The sequence below is a fragment of the Mastomys coucha genome, unplaced genomic scaffold, assembly GCF_008632895.1.
Source record: "Mastomys coucha isolate ucsf_1 unplaced genomic scaffold, UCSF_Mcou_1 pScaffold3, whole genome shotgun sequence".
NCBI classification, from domain to species: Eukaryota; Metazoa; Chordata; class Mammalia; order Rodentia; family Muridae; genus Mastomys; species Mastomys coucha.
The window spans coordinates 46,261,890-46,269,110 of NW_022196909.1; the positions used below are offsets into that span (position 1 = coordinate 46,261,890).

At 50.2% G+C, this 7,221-nt stretch overlaps 1 protein-coding gene across 3 annotated transcripts in view; it reads left to right on the top strand.

Moving 5' to 3' along the window:
• Window positions 1-7,221, top strand: part of Cpne5 (copine 5) — an 86,493-nt gene that overhangs the window by 47,277 nt on the left and 31,995 nt on the right. The window lies entirely within an intron of this gene.

Below are 7,221 nucleotides of genomic sequence, written 5' to 3' on the forward strand. Positions count from 1 at the left end.
TTTTTTTTTTTTTTATCTTACGTGCATTGGTGTTTTGTATGCCTTCAACTGCCTTCGTGTCTATGTGAGAGTGTCAGATCTTGGAGTGACAGTTGTGGGCTGCCATGTGGTTGCTGGGAATTGAACTCAGGACCTCTGGAAGAGCAGTCAGTGCTCTTAAGCACTGAGCCATCTCTCCAGCTCCATATATTCTCTTTTATTTGATTTTTTTCATGTAGCTACTCATTTATTTTGTGTGCGCGTGCATGCGCATGCGCACACATCCCACAGTAAGCCTCGGGAGTCCGTAGTTCTCTCCTTCCACCATGCAGAGGCTGGGGACCAAACCCAAGCTCGTCAGGATTGGCAGTCGGCACCTTTTACCCACGGCGTCATCACACCAGCCTGTGTCCGGTGTGTCTGTGTTCGTTCGTTCCTGAGACACTGTCTCGTTCTACAGTCTACCCAGGTCTAGAACCCCTAAATTCCACATTGCTCCCAGCATTCCTCCTCCTGGGATCACATGCACGCCCCACCCTATCCAGCTCAGGGCCTATTCTAACAGGTCCTCTTTCCTTCCTGGGAAGCCATGGATTTAGGTCAGCTTCCCAGACAAGCGCAGTGAGCGGGAGGGAAAGTGGTCAGCCAGAGGGTTTTCCACCTCCGAAGGATCAAATCAACAAGTGCACAGCTGACTGGATTGTCTGGGGAGCTGGCCTTTACCACAACAAAGGCAAGGCAGCTTGACCCTTGACCCCGAGCAAGGCCCTGCCCCAGTCACTGTAGCCACAAAGGCTCTAGCTCCCCAGGCTGCTATGCCCACCACCTGGACCTGAATGGCTGTCAGCACACAGCCTCCTCAGTGGCCTGCCCTCCCCTCTTCTCTTTAGCCCTCCCTGCCACCCATCTCCACACCCCCTTGCCTTGCTGGGGTGTAGTTTCAGAGTCCTGGATAGAGTGTCCATGTGTGTATGCATGTGTGTATGCCTGTGTCTGTGTCTGTGTGTGTGTGTGTGCTGTGTACATGTCCATGCGCATGTGGGGGCCAAAAGACAGCCTTGCTTGTCACTTTTTAAAAAAGATTTATTTATTTATTTTTATGTGTATGAGTACACTGTAGCTGTACAGATGGCCATGAGCCATCATGTGGCTGCTAGGAATTGAACTCAGGATGCCCCCCCCCCCCTCGCTCCAGCGTAATTCACTGTAGCTGTCTTCAGACGCACCAGAAGAGGGCATCAGATCTCATTACGGGTGGTTGTGAGCCACCACGTGGTTGCTGGGATCCGAACTCAGGATCTTCGGAAGAGCAGTCAGTGCTCTTACTCGCTGAGCCATCTCTCGAGCCCCTGTTTGTCACTTTTTAGGAGCTGTGCATCTTGGGTATTCAGACAGGCTCTCTCACTGGCCTGAAGCTCACCAGCAGGCTCGGCTAGCTGGCCAGTGAGCCCCAGGGGTCCCCCTCTCTCTGCTTGTCCAGTGCTGGAGATTGCAAACTTGGACCACCACACCCAAAAGTCTACCATGGGTGCTGGGATATGAATCCAGACCTTCATGCTTGTGTAGCAAATGTTTTACTGATTGCGTCTTCTCTCTAGCATCCTGAGCCTAGCTCCACCCCCACATGCTCATGTACACAATCTAGATCCAAGGACACACACACACACCATGCAATTTGGGGGGGGGGAGGGGTTCAAGACAGGATTTCTCTATGCAGCCCTGGCTGTCCTGGACTCACTCTGTAGGCCAGACTGGCCTCGAACTCAAAGACATCCACCTGTCTCTGCCTTGCACAACACCAGGCATCCCACCCTGGGCCTTTTTATCTGACCAAAAAGAACAATGTGCTAATTCTAGGAAATTTGGAAAATCCAACAGACCAAACGGGCCGAGGTGGTGCATGCCTTTAATCCCAGCACTTGGGAGGCAGAGGCAGGCGGATCTCTGTGAGTCTACAGAGCAAGTTCTAAGACAACCAGGGCTATAGAAAGACCCTGTGAAGTGTGAGACTTTCTGTGGTTTGGTTGTATAAAAATGCTTTCAACATTTTTGTGTTTTGTTTATCACAAATTTATTTCATATTGATTTTTTTTTTTTAGTAACATTAAAACATTTTATTACTAGGCTGAAGAGATGGCTTAGCGGATAAAAGCAGTGACTGCTCTTCCAAAGGTCCTGAGTTCAATTCCCAGCAACCACATGGTGGCTCACAACCATCTGTAATGGGATCCGATGCCCTCTTCTAGTGCATCTGAAGACAGCGACAATGTAGTCACATACATAAAATAAATTAATTAATCTAAAGCGACAACAAAACACTTTTGATTACTGAGCCTTAGCGGTGCCCTCAAGTTTCACATTTACCTCTTTATCTCGGGCAGAACAGTAGAGACCGTGCCGTGCCTGCTGACCTCTAGGCCTGACCTCTGACCTCTGGCCCCCTAGGCCTTCTTCCTGGGGTGGGAAGCCTGAGGAAGCCTGGCCCTGCTGCAGAGAAAGGCTGCCTGCAGAATCCCGGAGGCAGCACAATTAGCATTGGAGGATATGCAAATTGAAGCAATCCTGCTGTTTTAGAGAAACTTAATATGTTTTTTTAAAAAGATTGGGTGAAAGGCAAAGATTGCAGGAAATTATATATCTCGGGAGCGGGTTTTATCTTCCCTGCCATGGATTCCCACGGCGCACAGGCTGTGAACAGCATCTCCCAGGCTCCAACCAAGAGCCCCACCTCAGCATCAAACCCCCAATCCGGACCCTCAAGGGAAGCCTGGGATCCAGGCCTCTTCTCAGATTCACACTGTGTGACCCATCTGCTAACAGATTGGTGGGGACCAGGAGAGACTTAGAGCATCATACCACACACACACACACACCATATCCCTGGGATACAGGTCAGGGATGGGGCTCACCCAGCATGTGCCGGGCCTTGTGAAAGTCTGTCTTCTCTTTCGGGGTCCTGCATGGTACCGCAGTCACAGTGTGCTCTAGGGAACCGTCCCTGGGTTGTGTGTGAGTGTGTGTGAGAGTATTGTGTGAGTGTGTGTGTGAGAGTATTGTGTGAGTGTGTGTGCGCGTGTGTGTGCGTGTATGTGCATGTGTGTGCATGTGTGTGTGTGTGTGCATGTGCGTGTGTGTGCATGTGTGTGTGTGTGTGTGTGTGTGTGTGTGTGTGTGTGTGTGTGTGTTGGGGTGGGATGGAGCTGAGTCTGATGCAGCCTCACTTATCTACCACAGACAGGAAACCCGCTGTCACTCCCTGGCCAAGCTTCCCACCTAGCTGGAGTTCAGAGCCTGTTTTTTTTTTTTTTTCCATTTTAGCTAGTTTGCAGAGAGGCCCTTCTAAATGGATTTCACACTTCTCTGCCTCCTCCACTGGAGGCTGCAGCGCATAATTAAGCTTACCTTGGGGAAGCAGGGTCATTATTTAGAATTTCAGCTACTCTTTCTTTTTTTTTTTAAGATTTATTTATTTATTTTATATGTATGAGTACACTGTAGCTGTACAGATGGCCATGAGCCATCACGTGGCTGCTGGGAATTGAACTCAGGATGGCCCCGCTCGCTCCGGCATAATGCACTGTAGTTGTCTTCAGACACATTTCAGGGCATCAGATCTCATTACGGGTGGTTGGGAGCCACCATGTGGTTGCTGGGATCTGAACTCAGGACCTCTGGAAGAGCAGTCAGTGCTCTTACCCACTGAGCCATCTAGCCAGCTACTCTTTCCTAGAGCCATAATGTCCCACTCCAGCTCATTCATAGCTGTGTGGCATCCAGCAAGAGTGTCACCCTCTCTGTTCCTCCACTTTTTGGTTTCTTCTTTTTTCTTTCTTTCTTTCTTTTCTTAAGAATTATTATTTTTTTTATGTATATGAGTGCATACACTGTAGCTGTCTTCTGACACACCAGAAGAGGGCATCAGATCCCATTACAGATGGTTGTGAGCCACCATGTGGTTGCTGGGATTTGAGCTCAGGACCTCTGGAAGAGCAGTCAGTGCCCTTAACGGCGGAGCCATCTCTCCAGCACCCTCTTGGTCTTTTCTTTATTTCCTACATTTTATTTATTTGTGTTGCATGTGTTTGTGTGTAGGTACGAGTATGCTCTGGCAAAATGAAGGTCTGAGGGTGGCTTGCAGGATTTGCTTCTACCATGTGGGTCCCTGGGATCCAGCTTCGGCTTAGAGGCAGGGGCTCATCTACCATGTGGGTCCCTGAGATCCAGCTTCAGCTTAGTGGCAGGGGCTCAGCCTCAATTGAGAGTATGTCACAGGGTCTCACTATGCATGCCTGGCTGGTTTGTATGTATGGGTATGTGAACGGGAGCGTGTATATGTGTGAGTATGTGTGCTATATGTATAAGTACATGAATACACATGAGTATGTGTACATGCATGGATGTGTGCAAGTATGTGAGTGTATGTACACAGGCACATACATGCACACACACACACATATACAAGTACATATACTCATCCATGCACACACCCATGCACATGCACACATACACACAGGCATACATACATGTGTTACCCTCTGCCTTCCATAGCATGCCCACATTCATACACATGTGCCCACATACATATATATACACAAATGTGCACACAGTACACACATACTTACACATACACATGTACACATATGCATATGCACACACACATTCAAAAACACCTTAAAAAAACTCAAAGTCTACTGGGCAATGGTGGTGCACGCCTTTAACCCCAACACTTGGGAGGTAGAGGACACTACAGAGTGTCCTGTCCAGGACAGGACAGCCAGGGCTACACAGAGAAACCCTGTCTTGCTACATTCCACTTTGTTACATCATCACTTTCATAGACACATGATAGCTGGTTATTGACAGTTTCATATACTTATACCCAAAAGTAGGTGACACTCTGTAAATAGTAGCCTTGACTTTTCTTGTTCTAATGCCAGGGATAAACTCAGGACCATATGCATGCTGGGCACACATTGTCTACCCTGAGACATACTCCCAATATAATATATATATATATATATATATATATATATATACATATACATATTGTTTTTTTCCGAGACAGGGTTCCTCTGTGTAGCCCTGGCTGTCCTGGAACTCACTCTGTAGACCAGGCTGGCCTCAAACTCAGAAATCCACCTGCCTCTGCCTCCCAAGTGCTGGGATTAAAGGTGTGTGCCACCACTGCCCAGCTCCTCATGGCATTCTTAACTGAGAGAACACAGGAACCTCTCTCATGACAAACTCAGGCTGACCCTAAACCAAGCACACACTGGAAACAGCCCAGCAGCAGAGTCAAACAGCTTTTATTACCCTTTGAAGAAACTTTAGAGGGCCTGGCAAGACCAGGTAGGGGTGGAAAGTTTTAGTCAAAAGTAAAGATAAGCTGGGAGTGTGGCTGGACAGTGGTGGCGCAGGCCTTTAATCCTAGCACTTGGGAGGCAGAGGCAGGCAGATTTCTGAGTTCGAGGCCAGCCTGGTCTACAGAGTGAGTTCCAGGACAGCCAGGGCTACACAGAGAAACCCTGTCTGGAAAACAAAAAAAAAAACAAAAACAAAAAAACAAAAAACAAAAAACAAAAACAACAAAAAAAGAATGCCATGAGGCCCTATAGAGTCAGGACCAGGCCTCTGGTCTTCCTTTGATCTCAAAGGAGCTGTCCCCACGGCTTCCCTGAGCAGACTCTGGTCCCCTGAAGTCACTCACTATGGGAAGAAGACATCAATACCAGCTTTGCAGGTTCTCAGACCCCAACGCTTAGCCCAGAGTCCCTGTAATTTCCTTATCCTGTCCCCCCTGTCCTGGTGCCTTTGGGAAGTTTTCTGAGTGGGTCAATTAAAGCCCTGAAGTCTGTTTGGGCTGGACCTTGTGCAGCATGGAGCAGACAGATTAACTTCCTCCCCTCCTCCTCTCTCTCTCTTCTTCTTCTTCTTCCCCCTCCACTTCTTCTTCTTCTGGAAAGTGGGAAAACAGGAGTTTTTCAAGTGGAGGTTGGAAAGGCGAAGGGTCCAGGCGGCACTTGACGTCCAGGGAATGCTTGGTTAGTGCCCCATGGTCCTCGTTCTGGGCTAGAAACTCTGGGGCTTTCTGGAAGCTCCAGTATCCTGGATCCCACGAGGTCCAGACCCCTAGCCTCCTCCCCTCACGTGGGCAAGGATGAGGGCCCTCCCGTACCAGCTGCTGTGTGCAGCAGGCTCTTTCTTCCTGGTGACCTGCTTGTACAGGCCCAGAGGCCCCAGACGCCAGATGGTCTTGTGGAGCCAAGGCTAGCCCAGAGGTAGCCTAGAGCTCAGCATCTTTCTGCCTCAGCCTCCAAAGCGTTAGCATCCGAAGCTCGTGCCACTACAGCCTGCCGAAGTCAGTCCACCATAAAGAAAGCAGGCAAGTGAGTCCGGTGAGAGAGAGGCAGTTTGCTGTTGGTCAGCAGCCAACCAGGGCACACGGGTACGTGAGGCTCAACTCGGAGGTGTTCGCATCTCTGCTTCCCTAGTCTCCTTATACAGGTTCGCCATTTTCCATCCCCAGCTTCCCTGCTTAGAAAAAGTGACAAAGGCAAAGTAGTTGTTGACTGGCTGAGTGGTGGAACGGATAGTTCTGTTTATGCTGACATCCCGTGGCCGAGTGGGAAGACGCACATGGTGGGGGTAGGTGAAGGAGTGGGGATGAAATAGCAGGCCTCACCCAGCATCTCATGCGCTCCGTGTATGTAAGTCTGAGCCTTGTGTCCCTGGTAGCTCACTTTGTCCTCCCAAGCTTATGAGGCAGATAGCGCCATTGCCCCTGTTTTAGAGATGGGGACCCCTAGCACAGAGGCGGGGAGTGAGCTGCCCTAGGTCACACACCGAGGAAGGAATGGAGCTGTCTCAAGCGGTATCCCCTAGCTGGCGCGCATGGCGTAGCCTCTCCACTGTCAGCCAGCCCCGTCCGCTTCTCTGCCGGCCTTTGGTCTCCACCGGCCATTCGCCTCCAGAAGAGAGGAGACCGAAAGGGAAGGTGCCTGAGGAGCAGGCAGAAGCCGAGGGTCTTCAGGCATCCCAGAGTTTCTCACTGGGGAGGCTACCCAGGGCTAGGTGAAAAAACCGACGTTGATTGGCCACGCCCAGCCAGGGTCCTCTGCAGCCGGGGTAGCAGGAGCCAGAAGGGGTGGAGCTCTGAGAAGGCAGAGCCCAGAAGGGGGCCGGGATCTGGCGTCCTGAAGGGTAGGGACGGGGTCAGAGCCTGAGAAGGATGGAGTCGGGGGG